This window comes from Canis aureus, chromosome 22 (assembly GCF_053574225.1).
Source record: "Canis aureus isolate CA01 chromosome 22, VMU_Caureus_v.1.0, whole genome shotgun sequence".
Classification (NCBI taxonomy): domain Eukaryota; kingdom Metazoa; phylum Chordata; class Mammalia; order Carnivora; family Canidae; genus Canis; species Canis aureus.
In genome coordinates, this window is record NC_135632.1 from 8,775,819 (window position 1) to 8,803,518 (window position 27,700).

Genomic DNA, 27,700 nt, shown 5'->3' on the forward strand with positions numbered 1-27,700 from the left:
CAAGATATCCCACCTGTTAGACACCAGGTAGAAACAGTCAATCTTCTCTGTCGGTGAAAAAATGAGGAGGGTGAATGACAGGGAGGGGGAGGGATATAGAGAGAGAAAGAGAGTGAGAGATTAAAAAGCAGAAGCATTTCTTTTCTCACCAAAGTCACAAGAACCTCAGGTTGAATTCACGATAATAACAGGGAAGAGAAAGTTCAAATGGATATGTCCCATGCATAGCATTAAAAATGGAGCTTGAGCATATGCAAACAGCATGTCGACGGCAGATCTGAGGTGATGGCGAAGCACAGGCTCTGGGGTGAAAAATAAGCTTGTGCTGAGAAACCATCTGGGAAAACTCTTAGACTAATTTGAATTGAACCAAGCTGAGACCTTAAGCATTTCCTTCCAAAGAGATCCAAGCCAAACAATGACACGAGCTGATGTTCAGTTGTGGAGATGCCCATGTGTCCTCGCCTAACAGCTGTCACGGTAAGTCCACGCTGCTCCTGAAAGCTAGATAATTAACTGCCGTTTGCTTTGAAGTCCATGGAAAGCTGCTTCCTACTGTGGTACATTTACAAGTTCTACAACTGCCATGTCAAATGTTCAGTGCCTCAACTGCATCAGTCCCACTAACTCCTTTAGATGTTCAGGTTTCTCAAAGGTATTCAAATCCCCGAAGCTGCCACGTGAGGTCTTTCAAGGCAGGTGTTTAAAAAAATGATTTATTTTTAAATCATTAGATTATTAAATAAGTTTGCCATAAACATGATTCTAAGTCATGGATGCTTGTAGTTTATCTTTATTTTTTTTTTAACTGAGGGAGAGCCGTTCAAAGGGGTCAAATTTGGAGGAGTGGATATAGAATTGTAAAGTCTATAGAATTGTCCAGATAGCAGCATCATGCTAAGAAGCGTGAATAAGAATATGTTAATGATTTTTAAAAAGCTTACTAAGGGGATCAATTTCACTTTTTTCTCTACTTTAGAGGTTTCAAAATAGGCCTTTCGGGGGAAAAAAAACCATACGTATAGAAATATCCAGACATAGGTTCAGAACAAACATAAGTTAAAACTAGCATATGTATGTGTCGAAGGTAACAGGGAAAAAAGCACAACTGACTGAATAATTTGAGTTTCCTGTATTCTGTATGTATCTCCGTGTCAATGTGACAGTGAATCTCTGTAAAGGACTTTGGTTTCTAGATCTTTGTCACTCAAGCCAAATTGAATATAGGGAAAATAATTAACATGGTATTTTTAAAGATAATGTCTCATAGCACAAATCTGAAATGGATTACTAAGACTCTTCATGAAATTACTTTAGTTAATTCTATATACATTGCACTATAGCAGGAAAAATGGCAGCGTTTTCATGCTGAGATTATGTGGTAGGGTTAGCAAAGGGTAATTGCCAGTTTGAGTTTATCTTTGTAGTAAAAATCAAATGTGGACTGCATTGAGACAGAAATTCAGGACTTAACCTGTCCTATGGAAATCATCTGCACTTAACAAAGCTTCATAGTTATTTTTCTTTTAAATTTATGTTGTTTTGCCTTTAGGGAGTTGATGGAAAGGCATTGTGAGTGTTTTTGTGGATAAAGTTAAAATTGTTTCATTAAATGTTAATGGACTTAATAGTCCAGTTAAAAAGAACCCATATATTAGCCTGTATTCAGCACTTAGTGCTGACATGGCTTATGTTCAGGAATTGCATTTGGGCCAACAGAGCTGAACATCATATATGAGCATAGGTTAGTAACGGGTTTTGTTCTTTTGCTATAAGGAAATAACCATTCTGCTTATAAATGACTCTGGTTTTTAACAAAACAGCTATTTTGGATGCAACCAATTGGTTTATTTTGGTCCAAAGAGAGATTTGGACATCTATTTGAACATTAGGAACACAGCGTGGCTCACTGGATTCAACAATTGAATCGAATGTGAATTATATAAAATTCCATAGTATGTCTCAAACTGTCTTTAGCACCTTCACTATAAAGTAAGCTAATTCTACTGGGAGAGATTACTGATTTTCAAGCATTTTGCAAATGAATAAGAGATTTTTGTTTATTGGTTTTTTTGGAAACAGAACTATGAGACTACAGTAAAGATGTATCTTGAAAAATGCATTTGTTCTTGGCTGGTGTAAGAGATTTAAAGTTGTGCATTCCTTCAGATTAGATGAGAATAAATATTTTTTTTTTTGTAGTTTGAGCAGTTAAAGGTATATTATGTAGAGAGAGCAAGAGATACAAGCTCAGCTTAGCTCACAATTCTGCATGACCTCCCTTGCTCTTGTCTTCAGGAATCACCAAATCATGCGGCATTGGATAAGTTGTTGTCAGCTCTGTTGAAATCAAACAACACTCATTTTAATGTATCTATAAACATTTGGAAATAGAAATACTTCATTCCAAGTGTGATTATGAACCATATGGACTACATGTAGGCTGAGAACCTGATAATACATGAGGGTTTCTATTTCCTCCTCCTGCTTGTTAAATGGGGGAAGAATTTGATGAGATCACAAGATAACATGAAATGAAAGCTGAAAGAACTTTCATACATTCATTTAACAAGTATTTTTGAATAACACTTTCTTTTTCCACCAAAATAATTTAAAATCTGCACAAAAGTCTATGACTGTCTTTAGCTGCAACAATTCTAGTGTTAGAGATATAAATTCATACAAAAGGACTCAGAATAAGCAATATATGCAAAATGATGACAGAGGTGGCAAGACTAGACATAGAGAGCTTGAGACTAACCAACATGACCTTGAGGAAACAGCTGTGTCGTCACCAAATGAGGGACGGGCTGATAACTTGAGAGACTCCTTTTCCCTCTATGACTCTACAGACGACAGCAGAAATCACTGTCGATTATTATCCCAGGACAACAGGGGAGACTGGTGCTCTGGGTCCTCCCAGTGGGTTGAAGTTTTCTCAAGTTCTCTCTTGTTTTTAGTTGCTTCAAATGTATGTCATTGTGTACTGCTTGAGTGCTTTGAAAGTTGCTAGGCACTTGATGATGCAAGGCATATTTATTTATTAAAAGACCATATCTCTTCAGGATATCAAACGTGATACATGGGTAAGTTTCAAGGTCCAAGTCTCCACTTTGAACTTCTTTTAGAGACAAGTGGGGGAAATCAGGAAGCTGATAGAAGGAAGACAGCATACGATTAAAAATTAGCCAAGGCAAGCCTGCATAGATATTCAACTATCTCTTGAATTTTGCACAGTTACCTTAAGGAAGTCGTTATAAAGCTATTGCCTTCACGACCAGAGAATGCTTAGCTTTTACATGTTAACTCCATACTTTCATCAATATCCAGAACCATAAAGCCAGTCCGTTGTGCTTGAGGGTTAAAGTCAGCCCTGCCTCCAGCTCAGCAATGCTTGGGCTACATGCTGGATGAAAATTCTTGGTTACTAGCTATTGGCACAGGTCACTGTAAATGTGACAAATCAGTAGTCCTGTTGGGAGGCAGCTATATTACTGTGGACACAAAACATGGGCCATAAAAATGCTCTGTATCGGTTCAAATCCCAGCCCTGCCATTTACAATTTAAGCGATATTAGACAAGTCACTTACCATCTCTGAGCCTGGATCTCCTCATCCATGAAGCAAGAATAATGACCATACCTACCTGAGAATTGCTGTGAGGATTAAAGGAGTTAATGTATGTAAACAGCTTAGAAAAGTACCTGGCAAAAGTAAGAAATAGATGTTGGCTATTATTTTCTTCTGTTGTGTTCTCACAACTGACTGGCTTTATGGTTCTGGATATTGACGAAAGTGTTGAGTTAACATGTAAAAACTATGCAAACTGCCTCTCTCTCTGTGTCTCTCATGAATAAATAAATACAATCTTTAAAAAAATAAAATCAGAAGGAGAAAAAGAATATAATCCAGCCTGGTTCATTTACCTTTATACTAGGATAGCCATAATTTAGATATTTTTCAACGTGCCCAGGAATGTCCCAAGGGGGTCCTGAACAAAGGGTGGAGCAGAGGTAGGTAGGCTGTGGCCAAAGCTGCTGTGTACAAGCCCTCTGGAGGCTCCTTGTGGGGTCCCTCCCTTTCCTGTGCAGTTTGGTAATGGGGCAAGCTGCTTCAGAGCCCGCCTTTGGCAGAACCACTCAACTCACTCTCAGACCTTCGGATTGTCTCTGAGCACTGCCCCTCCTTCCTGCCCTTGTTTCCAGGTGGGTGCGGGCTCTACCCTCACTTCTCTGATGCACCGTACTGAGCTGAGCTTGCTGACATGTTTCACTGCTGGCCTGCAGGTGGGTTTGGTCTGGTTTGTGCAGTGTTTTAACAAGCCAGAGTGAGCTGTCAACAGCAAAAGTGGGGGTGGGGAGGACTGCACATAAAGATGTGGCTTCTTGGCTTCTTTTGAAAGGCTGAAAGGCTTCGTAGCAGCGCGCCCACAATACACGGCTCCACGCAGCTGGGGTTCACTGGAGCTGTTTGCTTCCGTCCCCTCTTAGCCCTGCCTGGCCCTATAAATTCAGAAGTTCAACCTTTGCCCTAAGGTATACATGACAGCTTAAGGTATTATCTTTCCTCAAAATTCTTGCAGGTTCCCGGAGAAGGAAGGAAGCTGGACACATTATCCAATAATAAAGGAATTCCAGGCTTTGGCTAGTGGGAAGACCTGGAGGGTACCAGGGCTTCTGTATCCCATGTCAAGTAAGGATTTTGCCTACCATCCCTACGGGCAAGTCTTGTCCTGAACCTTCACTTGGATGGTGTAACCACTGCTGCAGACTCTCCGGGAATAAAAGTAGGAGGAAAGACAAAGTTAATGATTTGCCACCCAACCCCTCCCATCCACCTACACACCCACCCTTCTCTTCAAGTGCTTCACCTTGCTGAAACAAGGTGAAATATGAATTGAATACAGAATTCTTGCATCTCTTATTTTTGACTTAATTATGACTATTATGATTTTGAAAGATAGGACTTCAAAGACCCTGGCAGATGCTAACTTCAAAGAACACACATAAAATATTGTCCAGACAGTTCAGATCTGTTGGGCAACTCTGTGCAAGGCCATCAGGCATTCAAAGGTGAAAAGAATTTTTACATTAGCTTCTTGTTGGAAACCTTTCTACTTAAGAATGAGATTTTATATTTTATCCATAATACAAGATTTATAAACTCTGCTTATGTTTTTATTGGCACCCATGTGAGCTTTCTGTGTGGGAAAAGCATTGCTATTGTCCAGCCTTTGACATTGGTATTAAAGACTGAAGAAATGTATCTGCACTTTTATAAAGCTCTTCAGATCTGTTAACATTACCTACTAGAAGTCCATGTAAGTGTGTGCGGTTTTTCAGTGTGTGTATGCAGTTTTTACATTTGGTTCAATCACACTGATAGCACTTCCCTAGAGAATTTGTAGAGTTACATATTCTCACTGTTTAACATAATTATGGGAGCTATCTGATTACTTATAGACAGTTAGTTACTGAATATAGGTTATGAACAAAATAAGATTTTTGTGACCATGCTGCTGAGCTTTCCTTCCTTTGAATTACGAGGAAGATGACCTGGCATTGAATAAATAGCCCCTTTTGTCTGTAGGAAAAGGATGGCTTCAGTGATACAATGTGGTCGTTTTATGTTATTTTTCTTACCCAATCCAGTGCCTACCAACTCAGAACTTTACCTTTATTAGGATTTATTTTCCACATGTAATATAAAATGTGACTTGTATATCCATGGTGCTCAAATGATGTACAGGATGTAGAAGAAATGGTTCCTGTCCTCAATGAATTTAGTCTAATTGGTGAGCTAGAACCAAAGAAGAAAGCTATGGGCCTTATATACTGCTGTACATTAAGCAGTTCACTGGAGATATATTGATGACTCAGTGTGCCAGGTGTTTGAGGGAAGAGGCAATCTTTTCTGGGATGGGTTTCTCAGAGTAGGCTCAAGTGGGCCGTAGGCTGGGCTTCAAGGCTTTAGAGTGAGGACCCCGATTATATGGCATGACAGGTGGAGGTCCCAGGAACTGGGAAGGTGGGAACAGAGATACTAAAGGATGGAGGTTAGGGCAGATCGAGGCAGGAATGGAGGAGGGGCATGCTCAGGAGCTTCTGCTTTATCCTATAGGTAATGCTAAGCCATTTTTATGCAAGGGAGGAAGAGACATGATGAAAGCAATGCTCTAGGAAGATTAATCTGGAAGCTTAAAGTGATTAGAGCAATAGATGCTGCATGAGTTTGGAAGGCCAGTTAGGAAGCTCTTCAGTAATCCAGGCATAAATGAGTACAGCCCGAATGTAGATGAGAGCACGGGGAGAAGCAGGAGAGAGTGATTTCAGAGAGTCATCCTTTAGAGAAGATAATCAAATAGAACTGAATGGAGCAAGGATAGGGTGAGATGAGTAAAAGGCACCTGTAGCTTCCATGCGGAGGGGAGTAAGAACTGAGAAAACGCATGGAGCATCATCCCGCCTCGCTCACTTTCTGCGGCCACACAGATGACCTTGCTGTTCCTTGAATGAGGCAAGCAAAATCCCGTGTCCAGGCCAGTTTCTCCATCCTGAACGTTCCTCCCCCAGGTATTTATTCACCTGACTTGCTCCCTCACTTTCGGTCCCTACCTTGCCTTTCCACATACTTAATTTTACCTTTGTGGTTTGGAAAATTGGGATTTTTTTTAAAGATTTTTATTTTTACTTATTTGTGCGAGGCACAGAGAGAGAGACAGAGAGGCAGAGACACAGGCAGAGGGAGAAGCAGGCTCCACGCAGAGAGCCTAAAATGGGACTTGATCCCTGGTCTCCAGGATCGGGCCCTGGGCTGAAGGCGGCGCTAAACCACTGGGCCACCCGGGCTCCCCGGAAATTGGAAATTTCAATCAATACACAAAACAGGAAAATATTACTCTCCCCTAAAGTTCTTGAAGGTTCACAGAGATTGCTACAATGTACCCTCATTAGAGAGGCCTTCCCTGACTACCCCATTCCTCTCTTTCCCCTTACTCTGCTTGACTTTTCTTAGTAGGTCTCCTCATCTAACAATATGTTATGTATTTAGCCATTCAGTTATTTTCTCTTTTGTTTGCTTGTTACTAAAATGTGATGGCAGATGCCTCATTTTTAACTGTGCCCTTTACACAGTGCCTGGCACATAGTAGGTTCTCAAGAAAGATACGTTAATTAAATCAGTGCAGTAGGAAAGCTCAAAAAGGAAGTTAATTTGGGGAGAGAAGGAAAAGGAAGATGATGAGTTAGCTTTAAACATGAATCTGCTTAGAAGAAATGGCACTTTAGATGGTGATTGGCAGGATTTCAAGTCTTGGGAGCCAGCGTGGCACTCTATAGGTTTATCTTCTTTGTGAGGATCAAAACAACCTCTTCCAGGAGAGTCCCCCTCTCTGGGTGGTTATCTCAGTATTTTCCACCTTACTTGAAGGGTCCAGTTTTTTTACCTGTGTGACTTCTCTTTTCCATGGAAGACAGGGGTGAGAGAAGAGCTTTGGAATAGGGGGATTTACTGGAAAACTGTTGAGTCTCCAAGAGGACAGCCTAGAAACCAAATTTTGTCCCTTGTGTGTCCATCAAATAAATGTCTGATGCTTCCTAGAAACTTGAAATCTGTTTATTGGGATGATCTACTACAAACTTTTTGAAATATATTTGATGTAGCCCAAAATAATCCAAATGAGACACAAAACAAAAACAAGGCACACCTGTAGCTCATTTGTTTCTACTGTTTCAATTCCCACTTTTGCCAGGAGCATATTAGGATCACCTGCCAAACTGACTTATGATTTAATGAAGCATCTCACGTATGTTCATTTGGTTCTCCAAAATAATCCCTTTAAGAAAACACATTTCTCCTTTTCAAATGCAGCTCAGCCTTTTCTTGATAGGAACCACTTTCTAACATTACTACTGACTACTGAAATGAATGAATACATTATAAAGCACTTTATCTTTATTGCTGCCTGAAGTGATCCATAGAGAGTGTAACTGCCAGCTGTGTATCCTAGGCGCATAATTTCATTACTGGGCTCTTATGGAGCCACCAGTCCCATAGATGGTCCCCTGTTTACAAACCAGCCATCGAATTCCAAACTTGACTTAATGTCAAATGCCATCTTCAGGTCAGGTCACCCCAGCCTGAATCCAGTAGATGCTACCAGAAGCCTGGGGGTGCCTGGACTTTTCTTAGATTCTGTTAAAAAAACCTGTCATGTTTCTGACAACCTGAGGTCGCAGGTTCTGATCAAAGGGTCCCTGTAGGATGAAGTTGACCTATGTTTCCTTGGACTGTGCATAAACATTCTTAACAGGTGGTAACCCTAATTTAATTCTCTAGCCATATTCATGTTTAGGGTGAGGGCCAGCCACCATTTAGAAGTGGGGTGGTAAGGAGCTTCATACAGTCCTGGCCTTTGTGTGTGGGTTGGGGGTGATCCAGTTTCTCTGGGTATCTTTAAATATCACTTAACCTACCAACTACAGATTAGTCTCAACTAGGAGGACTATGGGCAGTTAAAATATTTTCTTGCCAGCATGCAAACATACACTGGCTAATTCACAAAATTTCTGTGGAATCCCAGGAATTCAGAGGTAATCTTGTCCAGATTTCTCATTTCATAGATGAGGAATGAGAACTCACGTTTATCAAGACCTCTTGGGTATCTAGTGCATTGAGGAGCTTTTCATTCACTCTTTCAGTTGGCTGATGAGGAAACTGATGATACCTTTCTCTGAGCATGTATAGAACATCGCAGTCCTGAAGGAAAGAGTTTTGATTAAAGAGGAGAGAATGAGAAGAGGAGTGGCCTTGGGGCAAGGTAGAGGTGGACAGGTTTGCTGGAAGGTGGAGGAAGGGTGATAGAAAGAGGTTGCCTAGGATACAGTAAACACAGTTCTGTACCTCAGTGGAAGACACTGGAAGCACAATCTCTGAGCCAATGCCAGGACTGCCTTTGCCACAATATTCCAGGTTGCTGATGTCTGCTTTCAAGGTAAGTTAGTTTGGAAACCATAGAGGTGTGTTCCAGAAGGCGACAAGGAGTGAAAATGTTACTACTATTACTATTTTAATGATAATAATAGTCACCACTTCTCAAAAGATGTGATAACAACTGCTATGGATATAATGTATCTTATACAAATTAATTTTCACAACAACCTTGGAGGTTGGTATTCTCGTCCTTATTTTAGAGATGACATTTCTTGGCCAGGTTCTCAGAGCGAATGGCAGATCTGGGATTTGGATCCAGCTTGTCTGGCTCCAAATTTATGTGACAGAATCTCAAAGGAGTAATTTCTGCTCATGAAAAATGGATTCAACATCCTACCCCACCCTCCACCCCCCGTTTTTTATGCTAGTGAGGCCAGTGCAGAGGACCAGAGCGCTGAGCATTAACAGCCCTGGAAGAAATAACCAGCAATAAGATAAACTGCCCCTAAGCTTTTTCTAAATTCATGGTCTCAAATACCTTCTTCATGCTTGTCAGGCTTTCAAATTCCTGGTGTACTCATCCTTGATTCCAAATGTCCAGCCGTAATTTATGACCTGTAATTAAATAAGATCCTCTTTCTTTATTTTACCCTTCGGACATAGTCCTATCACATAAAACAAAGCAAAACAAAACACTTCTCTTTGGTTTAATGTGGGAATTCTTGTTCTTATTAATAACTAGTCATATTAAAATATCATACCAGGTGCTTTTAAAAGTCCACCAAGGAGAAAAGTATAGGTAGGCCCTATCGGGGTAAAGAAATAAATCTCGGGAGGTGGCAGAAAGAGGAGGAAAGAGGAGTTAGGGAACGACCGAATGTCTTAGACTAACCAGGCAGGTTTTACCTGAGTGGGCAGTGTGAGGGCATGTGTTTATCTGAAACCCTGGAAATCCTCCAGATTCATTCCCGTGAGTTACGTGACAATGGGCATTCTTCGAAAGAGGAGTAAGGCCATATCACTTTGGTTGGAATTCCTCGTCAGAGGGAGCCTGTGAGGAAAGATAGTAAGCTGGCCTCTTGTCTGGTTAGTCTGCTCTGTGGGTGCACCTGCTAAAAAAGAGCTCACTATGGGTGAAGGTGTCCAGGGACAGGGGGCTTTGGGCCACACAGGGGAGAGAAAGCCCATAGGAAACATCCAGGACTTTATCAATGTTGCCGTGCTGCTCCAGGTTTGCCAGAGTTTCCTGAGACAAAAGCTTACCCCTGCTCTCCCTTTCACTGAGCAAATTAAGAAAATGCAAGTCACCACAGTGGCCCCTAGAAAATGTCCAGCTGTCCTAGGAGGGCAGATCATCTCTTCCCTGGAGGATCATGACTCTGCACTTCTTAAGGAACAGGTTGTTTGTTTGCTTATGTGTATCTATTTATTTATGTATCTTCTTTACCCCTCCTCATTTACTCGAGAAAACCTGTACTTGGCATGTAACTGGAAAGTATATGATGGGGGAAATGTGGCTGTTTACAGTCATTTATGACCTTGAACATATTACCAAATACATTTGGGTTTTTGTGGCTTTCTGTACGGAGGGAATCTCATAGGTTAATACGGAAATACTATATTCTTCATTGAGCAACGTGTAAGACGTAAGTACATCACCACCATATGCAGATGAAAGTCTTTTTTTCACCTTATGGCTCATTCTCTCATTAGGAACAACCTTTTTTTGACAGGACTTTCTTAGAATCACAGAATGTGATAGCCTGAAGGGAGATAATGAATGAAAAAAAGAACTTTTCCACTATAAAGGCCCATTCAAACACACAAGTGCTTACAAAGGCCTGTGTTAGGGAAAGAGACCTCGGCTTCCCCATGCAGCGTTTGGAGTCTGTTTTCTGTTTGTTCTGTTCTCAGTAGGGAGAACAGCTCATTACTGTCCTGGGCACGAGCCTCTTGGATACTTGAAAACCACTGCTGGCTAACCCTGGGACCCTCTGGCCTCTGAATGGAATTACCTTGGTCCCTTTCACCTCGGTTGATCTTTAGTTCTCAGACCTCTAATCTCTTCTGTGGCTCTCTGTGAACCGACTGCAGTTCCTCTGGCTCCCTCATTAGCTGCAGCCCCCAGGGAGGGTCTGCCCAGCTTTGAGAGGCTGCGTAGGGGAGCTGGGAGCAGAGGGCTGGGTGGCGGCTGCGGACCTGGTAGTGGGCAGACACGTGGGAAGTGGGGGGAGGCCTGGGCTGTCCTGCTGTCAGTGAGAAGCCGGACTTTCCCCTACCACGTCATCTTCATTTCAGAGTTTCCCAAACAATGGCACACACATACCTCAGTGAGCCACTTCCTCACAAAACATTTAACAAGGCTTTGCTATGGGTCTGGTACTCCCAGCAGAATCCGGAATATTGCCAGTCCTTGGTCCCCGGACCAAGAATCCTGCCAGCGGACAGCATTTGTTTTGCTCTTAATAGCTTAAACATACGTTTTAACATAAGTTACTGACAACTTAAAATCAAGAGTTTTCACCTACAAATGCTCTAGCTTTTCAGCTTCTTTCACATCCTGAAGGGTGGGGAATATGAGGCTTGTGTGTCAGGCCTGAGGAGCAGGTCCCCCATGGAAGTTTCTCTCCAGTTTCCCTAACTCCCATTGGGCCCATTGTATGGACTCTAATGTGTCCCCCTAAGTTCATGTTTTGAAGCTCTAACCCCAATGTGACTCTATGCGGAGGCAGGGCCTTTAATTAAGGAGATGCTTAGGACCCGTGTCCTTATAAGAGAAGGAAGAGACATCAGAGAGCTGTTTCTCATACACTATGTGTCTACAGAGGAAAAGGAAAGACCTTGACACAGGGAGAGGAAGGCAGTTAGTTATAAGCCAGGAAGAGAGCTCTTACCAGAAACCACTCCTGATGGCACTGTGATCTTAGACTCCCAACTTCCAGAATGATGAGAAAGTGAATTTCTGTTGTTTAAGGCCCCCACTCTGTAGTATTTTGTTATGAAAACCCAAGCAGACCGATATATCATGCACCTCACTTTATGCCTAGCTTCCGTGGGCATTTGAGTTTGAGACCCCTGCTCTGTGCACTTGGGAGTTAAAAGAGAGAATATCCAGCTCTGCTCTTTTGTCTCCTAGTAGAGAAAGTGAAACAGAGAAATAACTTGTAACACGGGACATAATATAAGAGATGCACAAACTGATACCGAGGACAGAACTGCCAACGGCTGGGATGGGAGAATAGAGAAGTCTCCACCGGGAGGAGGTAGCACGTCAGAAGGTTTTTGAGAGACTGGGAGGATTTCAACAAATGGTGATGGAACACAGGGAGCAGAAAAGGCCAGCAGGCATGAGAGTGGAGGGTGTATCAGTAGGTTTGACTACAGTTCAGGATCTATTGCAGGTGGGGGAAGTGTGATAGGAAATCAGGCCAGAAAAGGAGGGGAGAGTCAGATCATGCCCCCTGAGTGCCATGCCATGGGGTTTGCTTTAATTCTGGAATGAATGAAGAGTACCTCAGAGGATGGAGGAAGGAACTGAGTGGATGAAAGGTATGGTTTAATTAATTAATTAAGCAAATACTTATTGGGAACACCCAAAATGACAGGTACTGCAAATATAGTTGTGGACAAGACAAAACTAGGTCTCTGCCCTTGGGGAGCTGACAGAAATAAACAATCACACATGTAACATAATGTCAGGGAGTGATGACTGCTATAAAGAAATATAAGGCAGCATAAGGAGGAATAAGAGGATAGAGTATAATACAGGAGGTAGCTGCTTTGGATACCCATGGTCAGGGAAGGGATGATATTAGAGCACAATCCTGAATGAAGTGAGAGAACGCATCATGTGGGTATTGAAGAATGTAATTCTAAACGTAAGTACAAAGGCCCTGAGACAGCAGCTTGGCTATGTTCATGGAACAACATAGAGGCCAATGTGGCTGGGATAAGCAATGAGAAGAATGATGGCCATTGAAGTTGAAGTACTCCAGGATCAGCTCTTTTTCTAGGAAAGGAACTCCAGTGCAGTGTGCAAGACCCATGGAGGACCAGGACGGGAACAGGGGGACCCCTGGGAGCCCGCAGGAATGAAGAGGGTTGGCACCAGGCTGGGGCAATTGAATTGGAAGTGTGGAGTCATACAGAGTCTAGGAGAAGGGCATATTTGTGGCCAGTACTCAAATGAAATCCCCAAACAGAGCTGGCTTTGGAGGAAGATTGGGCTTTGGGGACAGGATGAGATGGGTACTTATCTCCCAATCTCTGGATCAATCATGTATAATGACAGCTGTCAGAGGAGGAGGAGAACCAAAAGTTCTATAGTCCATAACTGTCCCGGAGAAGCATGAGGGAAGGGATAGGGTTCATCTGTTTCCACAGCTTAGAAGCCCAGGCACAGGCATTCTCCATGGGGCAGCAAGGAGAACGCGGCTGTTCTTCCCCTAAAAACGTATGACACTAATACTTACTGCTATAGATTTCTGGCAAATGTCCCCAAACCTTCTGGTTTGGTCTAGCCCTACAATGAAATGACTTGTTTTACTACATGGAAATAAAAAGAGTTGAAAGGCAATACAGAGGGAGGGGTTAATGCAGGTCAGAATGTGGGTTGGCTGGTATAGTCGTATAGTTTCTCTTTGTCTTTTTTTTCCCCCCATTTCCTTTCCTTTTTTTTTAGCCTCAGTGAGGAGATGGTAAATAGTCCTCTGAGAACCATATAAAGCTCTGCTTCCAGATTGCAATGGCCAGGGAGCATGGTCATTACCTTTGGCATTCTTCTCTAATTTTTTACCCTTGGTGTTTTTCCTTTTCCTTGCTTGGCTGGGAGAATTATGAGCTCCTTAGGAAAGAATGCTGTGCTTTCTCTGTTGGCCCTGCTGTGGGGCAAACGTTCAAAAAATGTTAAATGTAAATATCTGTGGTAAGAGTGCCCTCTTCTGGTATATCCTCTTTGTCTTTAACTGCCATTCCCCTGACAATGCTGCATTTTTAGGCCTAGTGATCTTTTTCATTAAATTGGCAAAGAAGAAAAGCAAAAGGTATTGTTGGGGATACATTAATTTTATCCAATGCTTCTAGAACTTTCTTCCACAGTCCTAATCCTTATTTGGCCATGCTCTCAATCTTCTAACCCAATGTTTCTTTGGAAGTTATACTTAACCTTTTATTAATTTGGAAAAAAGTTAAAAATGGCAGCGAATCAAAGTATGGAAGGGGCGTTAAAATAATTCATTTGATCGCTTTTCTACCTTTGTTTCTATGTTATTTATTGAGGGACAAGCATCTCCTAGGACCTTCAGGATCCTTAATGAGTAATATACACTCCTTGCCTTTGCTGAGTTTGGTGGTGGAAAAGATGGATGAGTAAACGTAAAATTATAACACCAGGTGACCAAAAACTGAGGTGTGAACAATAAAGTGGGTGGTCACAGGGGGCTATGAGTTAATTTCTTTGGTTATTCAAATCCAAAGGTGAAAACAATGAATGTCTCCCTGACCCAACTTATTTCTCCTGATAATCATATTTCTCTGTGCATTAGACCTCAAGGTTCTATAAACAAATCATAATAGGTTTAATATATTTCTATGTTACTAATCTCACAGAGTGATTTTAGATCTGAAAAGGATATATACAAATATACTTAGTTTTCTAATTTTTTTCTTCTATGTTCAAGGGAAAATTTTTTCCTTTTATAACTTGAACATTTGGAGAGACTCTATATCTCTAGCTTCAAAAAATTAAATATTGCTTTTAATTGCAGAATACCAGTGTACAATGGAAAAGGTTTCGTGTGGGTTTTTCTGGAAAGCATAGTTTTGATGGGAATTCTTTTCCTTCATATAAAGGGAGAGTCATCTTTAATGAGACCCTCCAAAATTTGTTCTTTGCAAAGGAGAGGCTTGCTCTCATCCTGGTATCTTGTGACATCCTTTGGCTCTAACCCATGATCCTGTATATATGGAGCTGTTAATGTTATCCAGAGTCCCAATGACCTTTACCTTTTTATTTTGTTTTATTTGGAAAATTTGTTAATGCAGTTTTCTGAGTTTTTTCAATGTCTCGAATCTTCTGCATAAGAAAAGCTTTAATTAAAACTGGGAGAAAGAGATGGATGAGGGCGGATGGAGAGAGAATATATTGGTGAATTACATTAGTCCCTCATATCTATCTTTTGACTATAAATGCAAATGAAACATAATGGTGATATGGTAACAATGGTGATATGAAAATCATTGTGGTTATATGAAACATAATAGTGAAATTTTAGGGTATACTTCTTACCAGACATAGATGGCATTATTATTTTATTTCTATTTATTTTAGTTATTGAAAATATTTATTTTCAACCACTTAGGATTCCTTTTGCATTTGTGTAAATTTGGTCACCTTTTTCATTTCTTTCTCCATATTGGCTTTAAGTTTCAATTGTGCTTTAAAGAAAAATGTTTCTATCCCTTAAAGTTGAACCCACAATCTTCCTTTCTCACAGGACAACTATCTCTAGGACTCTTGTTTTGGCTCACTTTGCTCCTGTTGTTCATCTTGCACTCTGTCCAAAAATATCTTCTAAACTCAAGAATTCCTACGGGGATCTTAGAAAAGTTTCCACAATGTCCCTAGGTTATACCCTGAGAAACACTGATTTTTGGCATCTTATTGATGATTTAAAATAAAAACCTCAAGTGGACTTGGAGGAATACAGAAGCTCAATGTACCTTTGAACCTGCTTGGTTCTGAGCCTGTCTTGGTGATCCACTACGGCTGGAGGCACGAGGGCTGTGCACAAATGCACATGGTGGGCAACTGAGCCTTTCAATTCTGTTTATCATTTTTTTTTCTTTGTGGGACAGAGGTGCTAAGTCAAAAATGAAAGATGATATTCAAAATGGCAGTGAGAAATAAACAGAGGTGAGGGAAGCAGCAAGGCAGGGACAGGGTGAGGGTACCAGAGTTCCATTGGCTCTTCTACTCATGGGCTGTGAGTCCTAGGGCAAGCCATGTTTGTGCTCTGGGCCTCATTTTCCCTACTCTAAAGTGATCAGTGCTTCTTGTAAGAGGTTCAGGGAAGATGAGTAAAAAGAGAGGGGTGAAATACTTGGGGCTTAGGGTCCCCACCTTGTTTCAACACAAGCAGCTTGGTTTTATTCTATTTTATGTATTTGGCTTTATCATGAGATCTTGGGTGAAGAAAGCAAAAGATCTTTTTTTTTTTAAAGATTTTATTTATTTATTCATGAGAGACCCAGAGACATTAGCAGAGGGGCAGAGGGAGAAGCAGGCTCCATGCAGGGAGCCTGATGCGGGACTCTATCCCAGGACCCCAGGATCACTGACTGAGCCAAAGGTGGATGCTCAACCACTGAGCCACCTAGGTGCCCCAAGATATTTTAATAAAATACATTTTTAAAAATTTATTTGGGAGAGAGAGCACAAGCAGGGGGAGGGGCAGAGGGAGAGGGAGAAGCAGACTGAGCAGGGAGCCCTATGCTGGGTGCAGCTCCATTCCAGGACCCTGAGATCATGACCTGAGCCAAAGGCAAACACTTAACCAATTGAGCTACTCAGGCACCCCAAGAAAGCAAAAGAACTTTGATTCGTCAAAACAAAACAAAACAAAATAAAATAAACACCTTTTGAAAAACAGACTAGAGGATTTTCCAGATTTCCTACCAGCTCTAGATTTCTAGGAGAGTCAGAATGGTGGTGTTGTTTTCCTGCCTAGTGTTAATCCTTCTGATTTTCCTACAGTCATCCTATGACTATGATGACAAAGCCTGAGGCTGTCAGAGGCCACCACAGAGAGCTTAGGCATCGAGCTAGTCCAAAGGCAACTAAACAGAGGTGGAACCTGGTGGCAGTCTTTAATTTCAGGACGAAGGGCTCACCTGTGGCTCTACTGCCTTCCAGGGCTTTCAGTTACACGAGTCAGTAAATTCCCCCCTCCCTTTTTGCTTAACCCATTTAGAATTGAGTTTTCTTGTCACTTGCAACCAAAAGAATCTAATTGGATCAGACAGTGTTTAAAAGAAAGTCAACAAATATTTATTGAAATGTCATAGAGGACCAAAGTGTAAATGCTTGCGATACAATCAAGGAACTATTTCTGTCAGCATAAACCTGAACATGCTGTCCTCTGTGTATGGAAATCAGTCCTGATTTACTATCAATAGGGCATTTTCTTTGACTTGTTTATTTAACCAATGATAAAAACTCTTAGGAAGCAATTAAGTGGATGGTTTTGGTCTCACTAACATGTTTAGACCACCTGAACTCACATGGAGGTGGATAAATCTACCAAATGTGAAATCAGGAACAGCAGATAATAGCAAAATTACAAAGTATATTGAAGCACTCTCCTATACCGCTTTGTGAGAGTGTGCATTATAACAACTTTTTAAAGGGCAATTTGGCAATATTACCAAAAGCCTTAGAACTGTGGGATTTGGCCAGCCCACTTCTGGAAATTGATCCTACTGTGGATATACAGAAAAATCTTAGATACAGAGATGTCCATTACTACATTGATTGCAAATTATGAACACATAGACACACACACACACACACACACATACACACACACACAGTTACGGTAGAACTGTGTCTCTCCCCATGTTTGCCCCATGCAGATGTTCTAACTTTCAGTACTTCAGAATGTGACTGTATTTGGAGGTAGAGCCTTTGCAGAGTAAACTGAAATAAAAATGAGGTCACATAATTGGGTTCTAATCCAGGTGGTGTCCTTATAAGAAGAGGTGATTAGAACACAGACACACACAGAGGGCAGATCAGATGAAGACACTAGAGGAAGACAGCCATCTACACACCAAGGAGAGAGGCCTTAGAAGAAACAAACCCCGCTGACAACTTGATCTCAGACTTCTGGCCCCTAGAACCTGGAGGAAATTAACTTCTGTTGCGTAAGCTACCCAGTCTGTGGTACTCTGTTATGGTAGGCCAACTGAACCAGCACCTGCACCTGCACCTGCACCTGCACACACACAGAGGAAACATTCTTATGTTGGGCAGTATGGGACTAGTTAAATATGTGTGGCTCATCTGCACAACAGAACCCCATTATTTCCCTTTAAAACAACACATCCCTGGGTGGCAGAGCGGTTTAGCACCTGCTTTTGGCCCAGGGCACGATCCTGGAGACCCGGGATCGAATCCCACGTCAGGCTCCCGGTGCATGGAGCCTGCTTCTCCCTCTGCCTATGTCTCTGCCTCTTTCTCTCTCTCTCTCTGTGACTATCATAAATAAATAAAAATTAAAAAAAATAAAACGACACATATGAATACTGTCACAAACAACTCTTGCTGATATAGTATTAGGTAGAATAGATTCTCAAACAGTATGTATAGTAAATTCCTATATTTGTTAAAAAAAACCATCTGTGTATATATACAATGAATATTAATTTGGTCTAAGAAATAATACAGTCCTTTGTTCAGGAAAGTTAAAAAAAATGGCTCTACTAGCAGCTGGATCATGATGTTGCCAAGTGGAAATTAACAATGTTTAAAGAACATAAACAATGCTGTACAAGGCCATTCTGATCATGTTTGGAACAAGATAAAGACAAAGCTACTCTATAACCTAAAATATCTTTTTTAACACTGATGACTGCTACTCTCTTTTTAAACTGATGACAACTGTCCCCCACTTCAATTTTTTTCCTTTCAAGGTGAAAATTAAGATAGTTGTCACCAAATTCCCCTTCTTTTTGACAAATCCGGTCCAGATTTGATCCCTGCTGCCCTAATGTCTCCTTAAACATATACATAAAAAGCCCCAATTTCCTAAAAGGCCCCTCTCAATTCCCAGTCAATGGGTTTTAACAGTTTTACATGACCTAAATTTGGCCCATTCCCACTCACTAGAACTGTCTGGAAATTCCATCTCAGTTGACTACGACATGGTGTACAGCAAACAGAGAGGCTATGACTGTTCAGGTCTCCGTGGGAGCCATTCAGGTGCTCATTATCCTTTTTCTAATATGGTAGCTCCATTTCCTTCACCAAACTGGGTAAAAGGATCTTACACTGTAGGATAAGGCCAAAAATCTGGGGTTCAGTCCTCCTTCTGCAGTAGCCAAGTCACTACCTGAGGGCTGCCTGGGGGTGGGGCATGGGTCTTTCCAAGAAAGTGGGTTTGCAGAACCCACTGCCACTGGCCTCCTCCCTAGGGAACCTCCTGTCCTGGTTCAGACCTCCTCCACTCGGGGCCAGAAGCCTTAGCCTTCTAGTGCCTCCTAGCTTCCATTTCTAGCTCTGCAACTGAGGTGTATCAAGTGCTGAGGCTAGGAACCTCAGGCTCAGAACACAGAGCTGGCTTGGAAATGAATGAGAATAAAGCACCGTTTTTGGCAGTGAGTCCAGCACACATCAACCTATGAATAATATCCTGGCACACATTCTAGGAAGGGTTCTGAATCTGTATCCTAAAGGGTTAAAAGCATCTCTATGATTGTTATAGAGCTTTAAAAATGTCTACGTATACTAATTACTTTCTCTAATTTTCCTCACATGAACATTTTTCAAAGTAAGAAAAAAAATGTCATTTATTTTTAACTACTGAAAGGGAAAAGCAGAGAAGAAGAAGGGACGAAGAGAAAGGAAGAAACCAGGGCCTGCTGCCATGGTGGTACAGGTGTGGCAGTCCAACACGAGTACAGGACAGACTTGGAGGGTGGTATTCTCTGGAATTCTAGAGTCAAAGAATCAACGTTTTGGCTCTGATTTGTACTTGTGAGAATATTTTCAGTGGCCTTTTTACCCTCTATTTATCAATGAATACAAGGTAGCCCCATGGAGGTAGTAGAGGGTAATGGGAGTTCCCTACTGGAGAGAAATGTCTTTTGAAGGGGAAATGGCATGATGGGTTTTACTCCTGGTTTAGAATTGCTGATACCTGCATCAACCTCCAGTGATTTTATTGGTTACTGATTAAAGAAAGGAAGGAGGGGAGGGGGTGAAGAATGGAACAATACAAAATTCTCCTATTCATAATTTTCTTGAGGGCCCTCTTTGAAAGGAAAGGTGGGACCAGAGATTATTTCTTTCCATCAGTGTTTTCTCAGGTATGGTAGGTGAACCCCACTGGCACACAAACCATGCATATTGCTACAGGGAAAAGCATTTTATTTATTTATTTATTTATTTATTTATTTATTTATTTATTTTTTAAATTTTTATTTATTTATGATAGGCACACAGTGAGAGAGAGAGAGGCAGAGACACAGGCAGAGGGAGAAGCAGGCTCCATGCACCGGTAGCCCGACGTGGGATTCGATCCTGTATCTCCAGGATCACGCCCTGGGCCAAAGGCAGGCGCTAAACCGCTGCGCCACCCAGGGATCCCGGGAAAAGCATTTTAAAACAGTTTTTCATGATATATATTTATTACATTGTGTACTAGAAAAAATATACATTAAATTCATGATTTTATCATAGTGATAAAACTTAAAAAAAATGAAATCCATTTTTTTTTAACAAAAGTTCAAGCCAATTGATATGCACATATTAGGTAAACTGCAGAGTTGGTGGTACATGGATAGGGCAAAAACAAGACAGTATGCATGTCCTTAGACTGGGAAATACTGGCAAAGGTTGCTTTACCAGACCTTTCTGAAAGAGGTGAGCTTTGGGCAGTGATTCAGAGCAGTGTTTCCAAACATGGGACTGAAACTATGTGGGGCTGGCTGAGAGCTTGTGGAAAAAGAGATTCCAGGTCTCTGCCCAGGGATTTTAGTTCAGGAGGTCTGGGATGGGGCCCAGGACTGTTTTTTTTCATGAAGCTTTCCTGGTGGTGCTGGTGAAGCTGTTTGGGAAGCTCGGAGAAGGGAGGGGTCCCCTCTTCGGGGGCCCGGAAGAGCAGTAGTTCTTCAAGATAATTAAACTTATTTTAAGTATTTGCTGGCTGTGAAGCCTATTCACTGCTGTTGACTGTCATCAGCACGGCTTTGTAAACTTTTAATTTTTAAACTGTGCCTCTGGGTCTCAGCATTGAGAGTGTGTGTGAAAATTAAAATACACACAAGTGAGCACACTCTACCCCTGCCAAAAACACATTTTAATCTGATTTAACCAATTAAACAAACAGGAGTGAATTATGCCATTAGGCTCAACGAGGCTGCCAGAGCAAACCGACTGCGTGGTGCAGGCCAGGCATGGGAGTAATAAAGTGCACGCTTCTAGTGGAAAGGAGACGCTCGAGTGGGAGCTGTTTCACGGCGAATTGATGTTTACTCAGTGAGTTTCAGAGGAATCATTGTGAGGCAGCTGGGAGGGAGGCTCTGGGTGGGAGCACTCTGGGATGGAGAGCCGGCCTTGGGGTCCCCGCAAGGGGAGAAGGCCAGTGAGGGGAGCACACAAGAGGAGGGATTAAAACCTGGACCGCAGCAAAGAGGCTGAGCAAGAGAAAGCAGGTAGCACCAGGCACAGAGACTCTACTGAAGGGCTGGTAAAGTCCTTCTCCAGAGTAGCCGCAAATAGTCGTGGGGAGGTGGTGGCCAAGCAGAATATTATCCCGGAGGCCATTTAGGGGGTAGAGTTAATTCTTTTATAAAATCATTAAGAGCAAATACACGTCGGGACGCCTGGGTGGCTCAGCAGGTTGTGTCTGACCCTTGACTGATTTAGGCTCAGGTTCTGATCTCAGGGTTGTGACATCCAGCCCTGCATCAGCTCTGTGCTCAGCGGGGAATCTGCTTGGGATTCTCTGTCTCTCTCCCTCTGCCTCTGTCCCCTCTCCCTGCTCCCATGGGCATCCTCTCTCTCTAAAATAAATTTGAAAAAAATTTTTTAAGGGTGCAAATACACATCTATGTAGTACAGCAGTGAGTATCTTGAATTTCTTGTAGCAGTCGTTAGTTCAAGGGCTCTGTTTTAGGGTCCGACTGGGTGTCAGGTCATATATCCTGATTTTAGGGCCGGAAAAAATGGGAAAAGGATCTGGGGTTAGAAGCCCGAGAGGGCATCCAGGTGGCCTAGCTCCAGTGTTGGGACATATGAATTGCAGAAGCTCATGGACTGCGGGCAAGAGCGGATTCCTGGACCCCACGCAAAGGCCAGGCCATTGAGCAGGGTTTCCAGAAGTAGTAGCCACTGCTTTTCCCTTGCTTCCAATCCAGAAAGTCCTACTCACAGATTCCTGGTCAAATTATTCTCTTTGTCTAATGAAAAATTTCATGTCATGCTCAAGAAACTTGGGACAAAGATTTATCTTCCTTCTTTTCCTGTTGCCTCTCTCTACCAGGTTCTTCATACACACAAACTTTCAAGACTAGCTCCAGTCTTCCCGTCCCCTTTCTGCAGTTGTTCTTACAGAGCCTGATGTTACGCGGTTTTGGATGCAACTTTCGAAGACCTTGGCGTTATGACAGTGCCTCGGTTATGCTGCGGAGTAATTACTTTTTTAAACTAAAAGAATTTGACTTGTTGAGGGGCGGGGAGGAGGAGCTAGAAAACAGAGCTTTTCCACTAGGTGTCACTCTTGATCCAGTTAAGCCCGCCAGAGGCGTTTATAAATAGAAGTCTACGGTCCCCACCTGTGCGTTCTGAAGTCCCCTCCCTGGTGACCTGTGTCATGTTCTCCGGAGGACTGATTCCCATCACAGCCGCTTTTGCTGTAAGACCTCTCTGGGCGGTGGAGTCTGGCCGCTGGAGTCGGAGCCTCAGTTCACCGACTTTTTTTTTTTTTTTTTTTTTCTTGTTTTAAGTCACAGGAGGGATCCCTGGGTGGCGCAGCGGTTTGGCGCCTGCCTTTGGCCCAGGGCGCGATCCTGGAGACCCAGGATCGAATCCCACGTCGGGCTCCCGGTGCATGGAGCCTGCTTCTCCCTCTGCCTGTGTCTCTACCTCTTTCTCTCTCTGTGACTATCATAAATAAATAAAAATTAAAAAAAAATTCAAATGTCACAGTAACCTTGGGAAATGGGTTCCTGTGTTTCTGATTGGGCCTACAGCTGTGATGCCCTATGCTTGTCAAACTGAAATTTTAATCCAGACCACAGGATCCCAGAAACTGTAAAGTCCCTTGAACCAGGTTCTTAACCGAGGTGTACATCAAAATGTCCTGGTGAGATCATTTTATGGAGTCCCAGACCCATGCTGGACATTCTGTCCAGCATTCCCTGATACTGGGCTCATTCAATAATGAAACACAAAGTAGGCATATAATATTACATCAGGGAGTGATAGACATTTTGGGAAGAAAAAACACCAGACTGAGGAAGTAGAGAGTGACAGGGGTGCTATTTTAGGAAGGCTAAGTTGGGGAAGGCCAATCTTTTGAAGGAGGGGACATCTGAACTCAGGCCTGAATGAAGAGGGGCAGTGAGGTTTGTAGATGCAGATGGGAAGGATGGTCTAGCAGGGGGAACAGCAGGTACAAAGGCCCTGAGGCAGGAGTGTGCTTGGCATGTGGAGAAAGAACAAGAGGCCAGTGTGGCTGGAGTGGAGTAAATGAGGGGAGAGTGCAAGAAGATGGATTTTGAGACGGCCTGGAGCCAGATGTTAGGCCTTCAACTGGTATTGCACAACTTTTAAAAACAGGTGCAAGCACTAGTTTTCACTTCTCTAATGATCTTTTTTTCTTTTACCTTGCCAAGCAATGAAAAGGAAAAACAGGGAAGATAAAAGCACAGCTAAAATACAGCCCTGATGAGCTGCCACCATTGCAATCACCATGAAGCTGCAGTTCAGGGCTGTTAGAGAGACCAAGAAGACTGAAAATGGTTAGTGGTGAATGAGTAGCTGCTAATTTGATAATCACCGTGAATCCGAGTGAAACAGATTTGTTCGCCTCACTGTCTACAATTTACTTTTATTTGTGATTGAATTGTAATTTCCATTTAAAATCATTATAAGGAAACAATACGTTCCCATCACGCTCACTTAAGTGCCATCCTGGAGTTTTTAGTTTTGCTTTAACATTAAATCTGGTCATGCTGTCTTTCAGCCCCACCATCACGGCTTTCTCTTAAGTAGATGCTGTTCTTTTCCTTGTTGGGTTTATCGCATGGGGGCAAACCATACATGCCTGGAGAAACAATGATCATGTTTCACTTCCAGGGTAAGTACAGATTGGTTACATTTGAAATTTTCTCTCAAGTGCGTTAAAGAACTCTTCCATAATTTTGGGAGCAAAGTCTTTCATGGGTGTGATTTAAAAAATAGATTTATTAAAGCAGGATTAGGTTGTCATATCCATACAGTTTAAATCCATGATAAATACAGCTACGTTAAATAGATAGTATTCATATGCCCACATTTATTATTTTAACTACCACCTGGAAAATAAAATGACATACTGTGATTAATCACTTGCTTAAGCCGACTGGAAAAGTCAGATGAGAGGGGGCTTTAGGTGAGAAATGCGGGTAATTTTGCCTGGTATAGCACACTCAGGAGCCCGCACTCCGAATGGCTGGCACAGGTAAGGGATAAATTCACAAAATACACACCTTTGATGGCCTCAGAATATGGCAGAAAGGAAGCAGGTTGTGGAAGTGCATGCAAAAAGCGACCCTATATTTATTTATAAATTACATACATTCAGTAACATCTAGAATGATATTCTCACGACATTGCCAGTGGAAGGTGGTTTCTGAGTGATTCCATTACATATCCACATTTCCTGAGATGAACACAAACTTGTGTCGTAACAAAGAAGAACATGTACAATGAAGTTTATATACTTTTATATTATAGAAAAAAAACACCACTAAAAGATACTTTTTAAAAAAGTATTGTTTGCTGCATGGTATGAAGACCACATCCTGGTTTCCTCTCAACTTGTTTTTTTTTGTTTTGTTTTTTTTCCTATCTCACCAATGAGTTATTGATTCCTACTTATTTTACTTCAACACTTTGTCTTCCACAATAGACAACCATAGATCAATGTCTCTGTAAACTTTTTCTTTTTTCTTTCTTTCTTTCTTTCTTTCTTTCTTTCTTTCTTTCTTTCTTTCTTTCTTTCTTTCTTTTTTCTTTCTTTCTTTCTTTCTTTCTTTCTTTCTTTCTTTCTTTTCTCTTCTCTTCTCTTCTCTTCTCTTCTCTTCTCTTCTCTTCTCTTCTCTTCTCCTTTCCTTTCCTTTCCTTTCCTTTCCTTTCCTTTCCTTTCCTTTCCTTTCCTTTCCTTTCCTTTCCTTTCCTTTCCTTTCCTTTCCTTTCCTTTCCTTTCCTTTCCTTTCCTTTCCTTTCCTTTCCTTTCCTCTTCTCTTCTCTTCTCTTCTCTTCTCTTCTCTTCTCTTCTCTTCTCTTCTCTTCTCTTCTCTTCTTTCTTTTCTTTTCTTTTGTTTTCTTTTCTTATTATAATCACCCAAACTCAACACCACCCAAGAAGGGATGATCTTCCCATGTAGCTGTTGACTGTCAGAGCTCTGGGGATAGGCCTCAGGGAGTTCTGGGTTCCTGACCACACTGTCCGCTATATCCTTTCTGTGCACTAGAGGGCAGCAGATGACAGAAGGACTCGTGGGTCGTTAAGGTTAACCTCCTACGTTGACAGCTTTCTGGGAGACAAGTGAGAAATGGTCCAGGCATAGTTGGCTGGGTGTCCTAGTGACTCTGTCATTCAGAAAGCCATATGGTTTATTTGTATTGGTGCAAATTAACAACAGAATGTTTCCCTCTCCTCTGAACTACGGAGATGCAGAAAATTAACTTCTGCCCCACTGTTAGGAATTTCGGAAGATGCCAGTGACACAAATCTACACACTTAGGAATAGGACTTGCCCCAAATAAGGTTTTGTGTTTGTTTTTCAATCAGACTTGCACACTATACACTATCTATGTTGAAGGTTCTGGGTAACTAAATTTGAGGCAGGACTGGTCTAAAGTTGAGGTGTGAAACAAAGGTGAGCTGTTCTTGCCCTTAAGATATAGAGAATACAAAAGCCAGAGAATATGGTACAAAATCTCCATATAATTAAGGGAATGTAAAGGAGTGGTGATGAAGTAAAGACAATACTAGCGAAACGCGTTTGACTCTGAATCAGGATTTGAAGAAAGTAATGCCTGCAGATTAGAGTACAAACAGGGGTTCAAAATGGGTGCTTACTGAATCCAGGCTGTAGAAGTACTTGGAACAAATACTTTAAATTTCTTAAAACTTGAATTGTATTTAGGTGGGCCATGAACTTTGTAGTTTGCTGTACTTTCTACCATTCCCATCACCGTGCACCTAGAACTTGACGCGTTTCCCTTCCCTCAAAGACCTTTGTGGTTGCGACCCCATCTTAGAGGAACTGGGGGAGGGGACACAGGAGGGAGGAGGCAGACATCGAGGAGCTGGGGCATGAATATGGGGCCAGAGCTGGAAAGTTGTGCAGAGGGTGTGTGATCATGGGGCTGCTATATATAGCTGGGTTGGCTCAGACCAAGGGAACTTGTTGAAAAATAGGTTAGAAGGAGTTGAGGGTAGTGGAGGTGGTGGTGACTTGAGGAGTAGTTTAGGTCTGGTACTGCTGTAGGCAGGCGTGCAGATGTTTGACAACGAGAGAGTCAGGAAGTCCTAGAAGATGCAGGAATCCACCTGGAAAAGAGCCGACCACTCTATTTCCTGTTCACTCTGATGCATGTTTTCCCTATGGGTTTAGATGATTAGAGCTGTTCTGCTGAAAAGAAACTGCAAACTCTGAAGCCAAACATGACTGACATGTATGGATGTTGTCCCTTACCACCACACCATACCTCACCTCTCCAGTTGAGGGCTTGAGAGAATCAGCTCCCCACATCTAGGACATGGGTTTCTCCTTGCAAGATCTAGAAAGCACTGTGGGGGTGCCAACACACTGCAGCGGAGTCAGTGCTGGTCCTGCTCCAGGCACTGACTTTAATGGCTCACTTGGGGCATAGTGACTTAATGACTGCACTTTAGTTTTCTTATCATAATTTAAAAGGATTACATAAGGCAGTTTCAGAAGATCTGTCGAGCATTAATTTCCAATGATTGGAGCTCAGATAGGAAAGGTCAAGACCCGGCTCTTAAAAATAAACCAAGTTGTCAACCAAGCACTGCATTCTGGAGAGGAGTACTGGTAGCATTGCATTATGGGAGGAAGCAGTGGTGGAGAGGGGTGAAGAGGGTACAAAGAGTGTAAAGTCTAACAAGATTAGACATGGGTTCCAATTCTAATTCCACCTTTTCCTAACCTAGTGATCTTAGGAAGGACACGGAACTTCTCTTAGTATCAATTTCATCTGCAGAGTGATGACCCCGGGATGTGTCTGGCCCGGTTCTTTGGAAACATAAATGTGAAGGTGTTTGTAAATGTCTGGCACATCTTCCTGTCTACCCTCATCCCATGTGGAAGTCATTCCTGTGAGAACCAGAATCTGGGCTGGGAGAAGGACTTTTAAGAGAGAAGGAGCAAAGTCTCAAGGACACAGCATCAAGGGTTCATCTACACAAGAACTGCAGAGAGCATATGTGCTGACGTTCCTTGATTAACTCAATTAAAACTCTGAATGGTTAATATGCTGTTTGCAGGCAGTTTTGATTGCCACAGCATTTTGCTGTTGCTCTGTCATCACAAGAATCAAAGGAAGAATTGTGTTCAGAATCCAGAGGCTGCTTCTAGAGGACGCAGGCAAAGTGCCGGCTGCCCCACTGTAGCGATGTGGTAGGCAGGTGCTGAAGGAGAGCCACTGGCCAATATGCCGCTCTGCTTATGTGCCCATGAGGCCTGCAGGTCTTCACCGGAGCCTTGTTGCTTTCACATAGGTCGTCTTGTTCTCCCCAGAGTCATTTGATTATGT

General features: G+C 42.2%; 2 long non-coding RNA genes across 5 annotated transcripts; one reads left to right on the forward strand and one right to left on the reverse strand.

Moving 5' to 3' along the window:
- Positions 1 to 1,632: 1,632 nt before the first annotated feature.
- LOC144293740 (uncharacterized) lies at positions 1,633 to 8,879 on the reverse strand. The gene is made up of 3 exons (XR_013360977.1): positions 8,641 to 8,879; positions 2,796 to 3,152; positions 1,633 to 2,340 (listed from the first exon to the last, which is right to left on the reverse strand). It is a non-coding gene; the product is annotated as an uncharacterized LOC144293740 (long non-coding RNA).
- On the forward strand, positions 8,736 to 27,417 carry LOC144293739 (uncharacterized). 4 transcript variants are annotated; one of them, XR_013360976.1, is made up of 7 exons: positions 8,736 to 8,992; positions 17,668 to 17,853; positions 21,039 to 21,187; positions 22,194 to 22,340; positions 23,548 to 23,673; positions 23,898 to 24,011; positions 27,099 to 27,417. It is a non-coding gene; the product is annotated as an uncharacterized LOC144293739 (long non-coding RNA). The 4 variants fall into 4 exon arrangements; XR_013360973.1 differs by lacking the exon at positions 17,668 to 17,853 and having other exon boundaries at positions 8,754 to 8,992; XR_013360975.1 differs by lacking the exon at positions 17,668 to 17,853 and having other exon boundaries at positions 8,755 to 8,992; positions 23,927 to 24,011.
- The last annotated feature ends 283 nt before the right edge of the window (positions 27,418 to 27,700 follow it).